The 11,302-nt window shown below is 42.1% G+C and overlaps 1 long non-coding RNA gene across 1 annotated transcript; it reads left to right on the top strand.

The window, feature by feature from the left end:
- Window positions 1-444: 444 nt before the first annotated feature.
- On the top strand, window positions 445-10,402 carry LOC117001231. Its single transcript, XR_004418990.1, has 3 exons — window positions 445-546; window positions 7,748-7,820; window positions 10,317-10,402. It is a non-coding gene; the product is annotated as an uncharacterized LOC117001231 (long non-coding RNA).
- Window positions 10,403-11,302: the final 900 nt, after the last annotated feature.

Below are 11,302 nucleotides of genomic sequence, written 5' to 3' on the forward strand. Positions count from 1 at the left end.
ACCGTCCCCCACAAAGGCTCCCACACTGAGCCCTTCTGTCCTTGTGTCACCATCTGGTAAGTGTTAGTTATGAATTAAACTGACAGTGGCAGTGAAAGTGATATTTGGGTTTTTTCAGGTTGAAATGTGACATCTGTCCTGGCTTACCATGCACAGAAACTGATTGCTCCATACCATGCTCTTAAATCTCATCTAAGGCTCTCAGATGGCATAGCCAGTATGGGCATTTCAGTCACAAGAAATATATACTTCCAATAATTAATGTAACTCTGTGTATGATACAAATGGAGCTCTTCAAAGAGTGCAAAGCAGGCACAGTGGAGCAGTGAATCAAAAGCTGCTTCTGTACTTGGCTGCTGCCCCTGAGGAAAATGAAGGGGAGGTTCCCAGAGCTCCTGAGTCAGCAGGGAGCCTGAAACTGCTGTTTCCATGAACCTGCAAACTGCTGGTGGCTGCTGCCTGTTAGTGATGAGAATTCTGAGGGTTAAAGACCTTGCCTTGGTGAATTTTGCATTAGTCTGGCCTGCAGTAAAAGGAGAAATGCAGGTAGGTGTTACAGGGTAGGGTGCTTTGGAAAGCACCCTTCCTCCAGTGCCATTCTCAACACTGAAATGCTTTAAGCTATTATTAGGATGCTAAAATATATAGAGTTAAACCAATCTTTCTTTGGAGCAGTCTTGTGCTCCTGGTGTGGATCTGATGATGAAGTGCTTTGATGGCACAGTCTGCAGCATTATTTGCCCTCCTACAGACCTGTCACTACTAATCTGGAGTGTAAGCGTGGCAGGACAGATGCTTCATTTCTTTCCAGCTAAACAAGGAAGCATGTATGGATTCTTGGACCTTTGGCTTGTGTGTGTGCCTTACATTCCTGCTGTGGATTTTAGGGTTTGTATTTTTGTACTGGTTTTCCTCTTCTAAAATACTTTAAAGTATTTACTCATAGCTAGTGCTTTACTGCTGTGATTGTGAATAGGGGAAGATCAGAAGCTCCCTGTGCTGCTGTCCCAAGGGAGATGTGAGAGCTGCAGCAGCAGGGCAGGGTTTGATGATCTTGGGGAAGGGGAGGCAGCAGAAGGGGCTGCCTGGAGCCCGGGGCTAGGGGACAAGAAGGCTGAATGCAGGAAAGGTCCCAGCTCTTCAGAGGGGAATGCAGAGCTTGACTGACAGCTCTGGCTCTGTGAACAGTCCTGGCTGCCCCCTTGATCCTGGAATTTGCCTTGCTGGGAGGAGAATCGAGGTTATTCAGTCAGACCCAAAGTCACAAGGGGGAAGCACTAGGGTCACTTTTGTCTTTTGTAAGAAAACCTAAATCCCAGCGATGAACCATCTTGGTGCTTTTCAACACTTATTTAAAAATATGTACATGTTTTGGAAATGAGTCTTCTATTTCAGAGCCAAATTCTCTGCAGGTGTAAACTTGTTTTACCTCAGTGAAGAGGTGCCAACCCCAGCAGTGACCTTCCAGCCTCTGCCATTATTTCAGTGCTTTACCCCCTAAAAAGCAAGGCTGCTGTCCTGCTAGTTGCTCTGGCATCCCAAAATTTCAGTCCTATCCCTTGTCAGCCTTGCATTTCTCTGGTGAGTACAGTGGGGGCTTTATCCTGAGTTAAAAGAGTTTGTGCTGAGTGGGGTTCAGTGAGACTCATTTTCCTTCAAAGCTTGCAATGGATTAATTATTGTTAATGGCTCTCTTGAAGATTCAACTTACAGAACCTATTTTAAAATATTTTTTTAAATGCTTTTAACTGATTATAAGATTGTTTTCAAAGTGCAAACTGCTCTCTGTCCTGGTGGCTCAGGTTCCCAAAATGAATGAGCTCCTGGCTTTGATTTACTGCTGTGCTCCTCAAACATATTTAAAGCAGACAGTGCACGTCGCTCTGTCAGCTGCTGGTCTGAGCTGTTGTTTGTTTTGCTGAACTCCCCTTCTATTGCATAATTGCATTTGCCAGGTGGAAGTGAGAGCTGTCTTTTTGAAATCGTAATTAATAGTGTCTTGGGAGTTTCCTCCAACTAAATCCTGCTGTATTTGTTCCTCTCTGTGCACCCAGTGCACATCAGTCTCCCTCCCACAGCAGCTCTCAAGGTTAGCAGCCTGCATGCCCAAGGATAGATGGCCTACTTAGTTATTAAACAAAATTACTTTCAGTGAGTGACAATAGATTCAGTGATGCTGGGGCTTCTGGAGAGAAGAAAATATAATATTTTAATCAGAAAAAAAAAGGGGAGAGTTAATATAGGTGTTAGAAGACTAGAGCTACATATGGAAAACGATGTATGCAAAATAATTTCTGCTAAGTCCTATTAGGATGTAAATGTGATTTAAATTAAATCAAGGAAAGTGACCAACAATTATAAAATCCCATTTCTGAGAACTCGAGTTTAGGATTTGCACTATTTCTCTATCGGACCTTGGTGCTATCGCTGTAATAAAAGGTGAAAAGGTGACCCACGCAATTTTAAAAGGAGGTTATTGCAAATTGAAGCTGGAACTATAATTGGGTCTCCTGCTGATGCAAGTGAGGAAAAAAACAATTAGTGGAACACTCTAAGTAAAAAAGGGCTAATCTCCAAAAGTGGTGGAAAATAGCAAGTTCTTTCCCTGGCATGCTGACACAGATAATGACAGTCAAGACTCCTGCAGAAGTTTCCAGGCTGGACAACTGGACAGTGGGAGTGACTTCCCTGGCACAAGGTGCTTTTTGTGTGTATTTGCTGTACAGCTCTGGCATTCCAAGGGTCTGTGGGTTTAATTTCCTATATTAGCCTATTAGGAATATTGCCATTTTGACTTGTGCTCTGTTTTTCCCTTCAGTGAGCTGACGAGGGAGTAGCTGAGGCTGCAGCTGGCCACTGTATTGCAGAACACACAAGAGCCTCCCAGACCTGCTGCACTTCCCAGAAAAACTTCCCCTCTCCTGACTGGACTTATCCTTAATAATTGGCCTTGTGTTACTGAGCTTTTCCAAGCTTTTGTAAGGCCTGCCTTATCAATATTGTATAGAAAATGTTCTTTCCTGAAGTCTTGTGTGGGCAGCAAAGGTCAGGGATGATGCCAGTCTGAAAATCCACATTTCTATTTGACTTCTCTGTGCTTAACAAGTGTTTAATTCTCTTCCTTCCCAGTGGGAAAAGTGATGTGCTGGCTCTCTGACACCAGGGTGTCTCAAATCATCCCTCCTGCCTCAAACTCAGTTTTAGGAAATGCTGCAGCTCTGAGACTTGTCACTCTCAGGGCTGGCACATCCTTTTGCTGCTGCTGTTGTTTGCAGGGTGGTGTCTGGGCAGAGGAGATCCTCAGCCTCCCCAGCCTCATTCTCATCTAGAACAACCTTGTTTGTGAAATCCCACCTTCCTTGTAGTGTGGAACCAGCTGAAAGGTTAATATTAAATTAGTGCCCATAGGAGCTGTCAGTGTCAAGGCCACTGGGCAAAGCCTGCCAGGCATTTCTGTTTCTGTCTCCTGTCAGGGCTGGGGATAGCTGCGATGTGACAGGCAGGGTGACAGCCTGTTCAGCACCTGCACACAGGGTGAGGGCACTCTGGAGCTACCCTGGGAGTCCTGTCCTGTGTGCAGAACAGAGCTGCACCTTGTGCAGGGGGAGAAGTGCAGCTGGAGCTCTGGGATGTGCTGGGGGAGCTGGGAATGCCCTTCTCTGCCAGGCATTCTGTGCCTGCTTCATGATTCCGACTCCCTGGAGCAGGCAGATGTAATGAGGGGAAACAGGAATCTCTGTGCTCCTCAGTCACACTTCCATGCAAGCCTCAGTTGCACTGGGGTACATGCAGCCTGGCAGGACATGGCCAATATTCAGGCATTATTTCTGTCTCCCACGTGTCAGTTTTTTATCATCCCAGCAAGGGCTGATCCCCACACTGGTTCATCTTGGGCAGGGCTTTACTTAGGTGAGTTTTCTGCCTTGCAGCTGATTAATCACTGATTGCAAAGTTTGGTTTGAAAGAGAAATGCCTCAGAGAGACATAACTTCACAAATGGGATTTTAAAAACTATTTTCCCCCCCTCTCCTTTCTTTTACAGCAATGTGAGGTAACCTCTTGGGCCGTGGGCTTGGCTCTTTTGGGGTGCATATTGTGACCAACTCAACTTTAAATCTGTTAATTTAGCTAATGTTGCATGACAAACCTGCTGCAAGTTACCCTTTTCTCTTAGCTTCTAAGTTTCTAGTAGCTTCTTTCATGTATTTTTGGTCTTATAAATTCCAATCAGCTGGAAAAAAAATATTAATTGTTTGTAGGTCATTGTTGCACCTCCTTTAAACAACAGCTTTCTCATTTCCTTCCCACATACATGTACATATAGTTCTAAGAAGAGATAGTTAATAGCCATTATATCATTGGAATGACGAGCTAAAAAGCCTATGGTTCTTGGAGAGCCCTTTTCACATGGTAGTTCTTCAAAACATGGGAGTTCTTCTGTGGTTGAATTGGGTTTTCTGTCTCTGTGTGTCCCCCTTCACTCTCTCTTCCTGAATTTGGCTTCAGAAATAAAATTCTAGTTTTCTTTTTTTTTTTTGGTGAAAATTCTTTACAGAAGAAATTGCCTGACTGTGATGAACAAATAAAGGACACATTTTATTCACTTAGTGGCTCTAGCTCATGATAAGCTGCAGAAATTCTAGTTCATGATAAGCCAGGGATGCTCTGCTGAGGGGGAGCCCTGCTTGGACACCAAACTGGGGATTTCACAGATTTGTTTTGTCTCATGACTGACTGATTCAGAGCAATTGGGAGCAGCCTTGCTTTCCTGGAATTTCTGAAACAACTTCAAGTGCAACTGTCCCTCACAGCACTTTTTAATAACGTCACTATTATATTTAAACTGAACATTTTGTTAGTATTATGCTACTTCCCAGAATGCAATAGAATGTTTATTTTTTTTCTAACCCAAAGTATTGACATATAATGTCAATAAAAAGATGCATTCCTAAATGATCACTTAAAAACAGGATGAAACAAACATTAAACAGCACAACATTGAAAGTAAAAGTGGGATCAAAGCTGGGTAGTGATACATTCTCGATAACGTCTCATCTTGAACGACACAAAAACTAATAATAAAGAATCCCATAATAAATTGCTTCTGAAATAGCATTAAGCCTTGCAATAAGAGGCCCTTGTGAGTTTTCCCCATCAATAAAAACCTCAACACAGAAATCAAGTGCTTTCAATTGGACAGGCTGACAAAACTCCATCTTTTCTGTTGTTTCAATACTGTATTCCTGGAGATAATCTCTCATTAATAAGAAAATTTTTAATCTGTGAATTTTTCCTCTGTGTGTGATGTTTCAGAGATGTAAAACCTGGGAGTGTTGGGAAGCGTGGTTGAGTTACTGGGTTTAGGGCAAGAGCTGGGGTGTGGATTTCAGGGGAGCCAAGAGGGATGGTTGAACTTTCTGATCTGCTCTTTCCAAGACATTTTGTTACCAAATCAATTTTTACCTTCTGACTGAACTGCTCATCACACTGCTCTCAGAATTGTCCCAGGTATGGCATTGGGAATTTATCCAGTTGTTTGCCCCCAACTGCATTTTCCCTGGGCTTTGAAAATACAATAAATAAAATCCCAGAATTTCTTCCCATCATTTTGGATTTTTTTTCTCAATTTCAGTGAGATTGGTTGCACTGCATGCTTGGGCACTCTCACAGGTGACAAGGATTGGGAGTGAAGGAGAAAGGGAAGGGAAATCTCCATCCTGAGCATTCTCTATTTTTGAGCAGTTCCAGCTACTCTTTGCTCATAAAAATTCCCTCTTTTTTCCCCTGACCCCTCCTTTCAAGAAGTTGTATTAAACCTAGAACATGAACTAGAGTTTTAAAATTCCTCTATACCTCTTTCTTAGCTGTAGCATTGAGAAGCTGGCTCACAAAGGGTTTCTGTAAATTCACTTCTACTTAGGATCTTTGTGTCACTCTCTTGTGAACATGGGCTTCTGAAGGTTTTTCTTAGATTTTAGGACTCCTGTGGGATAGATTGGTTTCATTTATAATTTCTAAACTGTACTAAAGAGAAAATGAAGCAATTATTGCTAATATTTTAAAGCAGGTGATTGTATGATATTTACAATATATGGTATTTACATAAAACCCCAACCAATCCCCAACAAAACCCAAACCAAAAGCACCCTGATAACAACACCTCTGCAAAAGCTGCCTCTGGGCTCAGATCTGCATCTTGCCAACCTTCAGTAAGTTGAGTTGCCAAAAAATGGTTTGAAGTTTTTGCAATAAAAACGCAGCAAAGTGGCAGTTAAATGTTGTGTATTTGACAAACACATAGGTCAGAAGAGCTCTGTGGAAACCTGAAATTCTACCTTATAGAGATTTTTCAGGTTTTTCAAAACTCATTCCCATTCAAAACTAGAGTGTGAAGGTAACATTACTTTCTTTTGTAGAATTTAAAATTTTCCTAAACATTTGGTTTCACTTTGTATAATTCAAACAGGAAAAAATAACAACAGAAGTAAATCTATAATGCAATAGCTCCTTCAGCTGTTTGCCTTCTCCTGTGTTTCTCTGGAGTTCATTTGCAGTGATATCTGTGCAATTTCATAACACATCCTATAGATAGGTTGTTAAATCTATTGTGTAACTGAAAGCTGAGGAATCCTCTTAGAATGCTTTTACTCTAAAAGGCAAATAATGCTCTTTAGTTGTATGTACACATTGCATTAAATGACCCCAGAACTTGTTGACAATGTTTGAGTAGAGTTCCAATAGAGGGATTATTTATTATTATTATTATTATTATTATTATTATTATTATTATTACATTTGTGATTTCAGATGTGCTGATGAGCACACAGCATGCACTGAAAAATCAGCTCTATATGGTACAGATCCACACACCTGCATGTGTGAGTTATGAAAATATCAACATGTAGTTTCTGTCCTTAAAAATGGAATTATACCCTTCGTTAAGCCTTGAAATATGGTTCTTCTATCTAGATTTATATGAGCTCCATGACAGAGTGTAATTTTAGAACATTTCATATTTACAAAGTCATCTTTTCCTGAAGTTTGAATGATACTTTTAGTGCTCTCTTGCACTCAGGTTAAGAGCCTTAAAATGTCTTTTCAAATAGCAATAAATAAAGTTACAAGGTCCAATCCAAGTTTTAGACCACAAGATAGGAGAAGGGGTATTAGTAGAAGACAAAGTCAGGATTAGTTTTATTATATTTGTATTATATTTATTCTTCTCTTAAGGTGGTGTTTTTGTTAGACACATTGAATTGGACCTAAGGTTGACGCAGCAAGATTCTTCCTGGATAAATGTGCTGTGTTCCTGTATTTCTTATGTTCTGCATTGATCCTGAAGATCCTGGTGTCTGTCTATGTATTTCATATCCTGTGTGTATATTTCTTTAAATACCTTTTCTTTTGTGCCAATCTCCATTTTCAGCACAGAATAAACACTTTTCCAGGGGGTTCTGCCTGTATTTGAACTTGGAGCTCAGCTGCCATTTCTTACAGTGATGAATGGTTGCTGCTTTTGACCGATGGATGTGGGGTGTCAGGTTCAAATTCACATTTTTGTGGAATCAGATTAATAGTGCAACTCTTCTGGTGCTCAGCCTCATGTGAAATCCAATCTATTTATGCTCTTTCCAATTTTCTTTGTATTATTGAGAGTCATATTTAGTGAGCCTGACTAACGAGGACATGACATGGAGAAGGCAATTCACATTCTTCAGGGCTCACTCAGCTCTCTGCTTGCTTGCAGACAGAGAGGCTCTTCACAATCAGTCCACCTGCCTGAGTGTTCCTCCAGGAACTGAAGAATTCTGTCAAAAGGGGTAAGTTCAGTGAGAGGACCCATGATTAGGAAATATAACTTTATATACACCAGCGTGCTCATGAGGTTTCCAGAGCTGGATAACCTGAGCTGCTGCCTGCAGGGTGTGTTTGGGGATGGAGGATTCTGTGGGGGATGGCACAGCAGCACGGGGTGTTCAGGGGCTCTTCTGCACTGCCCAGGGGACAGCAGGACATGGCCCTGGCAGGTGCTGGCAGTGGCAGCCTGCCCTGTCCTTATGGATGTGCTGCAGGAATGCAGAGGATGGAAAAGATTGCTGCCATTTCCACGTAGGGCTGATACCTTTTTGGGACTTCCTAAAAATAGAGGCCAGACAAAATTAAGAGAATAAAAAGCAGTTCTATTTCTTGAAGGACCTTCAGGTGCATTTAGGGCAGACAAAACCCCCCAGGGGCTACACCCAAAATGGACAATGGGTCATGAGTGTTCACACTTTTATGTTTGGCCCATTTGCATACTGGGGGTTAATCTTCCAATTACAGCTTCAGGTAATTAAGTAATTTACCTGCTCCTCCAACTCACTTTTGTTTATGTTTCTCAGGGCCTGAGGCAGTGAGGTGTCCTTGATTCCCAGCCCAGAGAGAAATTGTTGTGACCAAAATGGGAGAGCAGCAGCTCCCACTGGATATGGAGTTTAGAGTTGTACACTAAAGAATTGAAGGATTGCAAATATATAAAAAATATAAAAGCTAAAGTCCTAAGGCATCAGGGTCATGCCTTGCCTAAGGGTATGCTCAAGAATGGAATCCAAATCTCCAGGGCTCCCATCCAGCCCTCATGTGAAATCACTCTTCCCTTGCAAGTGAGTTGTCAGCCTGAGGTGCACAAACAATGAACTTTCTTCCTCCCACCCCCATGAGTCTTCCCTGTTTGCTGCTGAATGAACCCAGAAGCTGCTGGGGCAGCAATACCCCTATTGCAGACCAAAAATCACTAGGCACTGAGCAGCTTTTCCAGGTCCTGTTATGATACTTCTCTGGAATCTACTTGTACTCCTTAAAACCGGGGGTTTTTCATCCTTGAGGATTCCTTTTTGGGGAGCTTTCTATTTTTCTCTTTCCTAGAGCACATGCCAGTGGTGGCATGAGGGAGACAAGGAAGATACAAGAAGAATGTAATAAGTCAAAAATTTATGAAATCTCTGAGGTACAGTGTGCAAGAAAGCATGTAAGGCTTTGGCTGGGTCATACAGATGAAATCTGGTAGCTGTTCTACAGCTATAACTCTTGTAAGATGGCACAGTGTGTCTATTCTAACATCACTTTATTATATATAAAATATATGTTTCAGAGGAAACATTTCTTTTTCTCAGAAAGCTTGTGGTAAAATTATAGATTTCTCCTCTAAGTCCAAACTGGGGGTGAGGGTCAGAGGGGGAAAGCGACGAATTATGATTAAGTGTTTTTCTTCATAACCTGCATAATCAAGTTAACTTTCAGCTGGTTACCTTGCCTTTCTTCCACTGCCTAATCAGTGAGAAACTGCTTTGGGCTGCATGTCAGATGGATCATTTTATATCAGCATTTGTCCAGAGCAAAATACAACCAATTTCTTTTCCTTGAGTGTTCATTTGCTTTCTTAATCTCATATATTTCCACTTTTTTTTTTTCTTTTTTTCTCCACCAAAACTATGAGGTTTAAATGTTTTCCACTTGCCCTTCCACTGTACCTTTTAATCTCAGAAGCAGTTCCTTTATCTTTTCAGGTGTTGGAACATCACTTTAAAATGCAGCTACTAGCCCTGCACATAAATTCTGAGTAACTCACACCAGCTGTTTAACCTTATCATCATCTTCTTAGTCTTAGCCTATGATCTTTAATTATCTGTAGCGAGCATTTTAATTTTCTTCTTTAAAAGGGACTTGCCCTTGTTGCCAGGAGATGATGTGGAGTTGATATGAGCAGTGAGGGCTGTCCAGTGCCCCAGGCTCTTTAATTCCACTGATCTGGACTTGATGTTGTGCCAAGGTGCGGCACTGATATGTCACTTGTGTTTGTCCCAGTGAAATGCTGGATTTGTGAGCACAGGAAAGAGGAGCAAGGGTTTGTAGCACAATAAAGAGGAACAAGGGTTTGTTAACAAAACTAAAGAGTTTCAAGGGTTTGTTAGCAAAATTAAAGAGGGGAAGTGTTTGCTAACAATGAACAGGGACTAAGGTTTGTAGCACAATTAAAGAGGGATGAGGGCTTGTAGCACAGCTAAAGAAGTGCAAGGGTTTGTGAACACAGACGAAGATAACGAGAGTTTGTAGCACAATTAAGAATGAGAAGGGTTTGTGAGCACAATTAAAGAGGGACAGGGTTTGTTAGCAAAGTCAAAGAGGTGCAAAAGTTTATTAGTGTTAGGAACAATTTCCTAAGTTGTTCAGTTTTCATGTTAATTTTTAATGTTAAATTCCAAGTTTTACCCTGTTCTGATTCCTAATTAATGTTAATTGTTAATTATTGGCCTCACTCTGTCACCATGACCTGACAGATCCCACCAACATGACACCCCTGGACTATGAGCCAAAACCGCCTTACTTGGGATTCTCATTGAGAACGGAAGCCCGAGCTCTGCCTGCTGTGCTGCTCCTCTTCCTCCGGCTCTTCCATCGGGAGCACCGACAGTGTGTGCAACTCCTCAGGCTCCCCACCCAAGCTGATTTTTCAATAAAGGCATTACAAAGGTGCTGGTCTCCTGGCCCATATATTTCAGTTAGCACAACTAAAGGGGTGCAAGGGTTCGAAGCACAGCTGAAGAGCTGCAGGGGTTCATTAACACCATAAAGAGGAGAAATGTTTGTTAACGCAAGAAGGACAAAGATTTGTAATACAGCTAGAGAGGTGCAAGGGTTTGTAGCACAGCTAGAGGGACGAACAGCTGTGTGCTTCACTCCCTGAGCCTGTGTCGCTCTGTTCAGGGATGGCTGGTGCTGGAGAGGACCAGGCTAAGCCTGGAATCCCAGTTTTATTTTGATGTGTGGGATGAGTTCAGTGAGCTTCCCTTGCTGCACAGAAAGGAAGAGGGAGTGTGAGAGCCTCGTTGTTGTGAACTGTGACTATTACAGGCTCTTCAGTATCTCCAAAGAAGGTTTCCAATGCTCCATGGTGAGATGAAGAGGCAGAGCACTCGTGTCACTCATCTCCCACATCTCCCACCACATTAACCCTGCAGAAACACAGACTTGCACACTGAAGAAGTTATTAACCTTTGCATGATGGGGGAAGCAGCCAGTGCACTGCAGTCAGCTGAAATCTAAAAATTCATTTGGGTAATGTCAGCCTGGAACTTGTTTTATAGCACTGAGGTCACCTCTGCAAACTTCTCATTGATAGAGCATTCCTGACTGGCACAGAAAGCGCGGCTCCTCCTGTCTCCTACCACTGTGACAGCTGATCTTTTGCTTGTTTGATTCTTATTTTCATGGGAGTTGCTGAAGAGTTTTAAACATCCCCTGGTTTCTTGAGGAATATTTACAC

The sequence above is a fragment of the Catharus ustulatus genome, chromosome 11, assembly GCF_009819885.2.
Source record: "Catharus ustulatus isolate bCatUst1 chromosome 11, bCatUst1.pri.v2, whole genome shotgun sequence".
Classification (NCBI taxonomy): domain Eukaryota; kingdom Metazoa; phylum Chordata; class Aves; order Passeriformes; family Turdidae; genus Catharus; species Catharus ustulatus.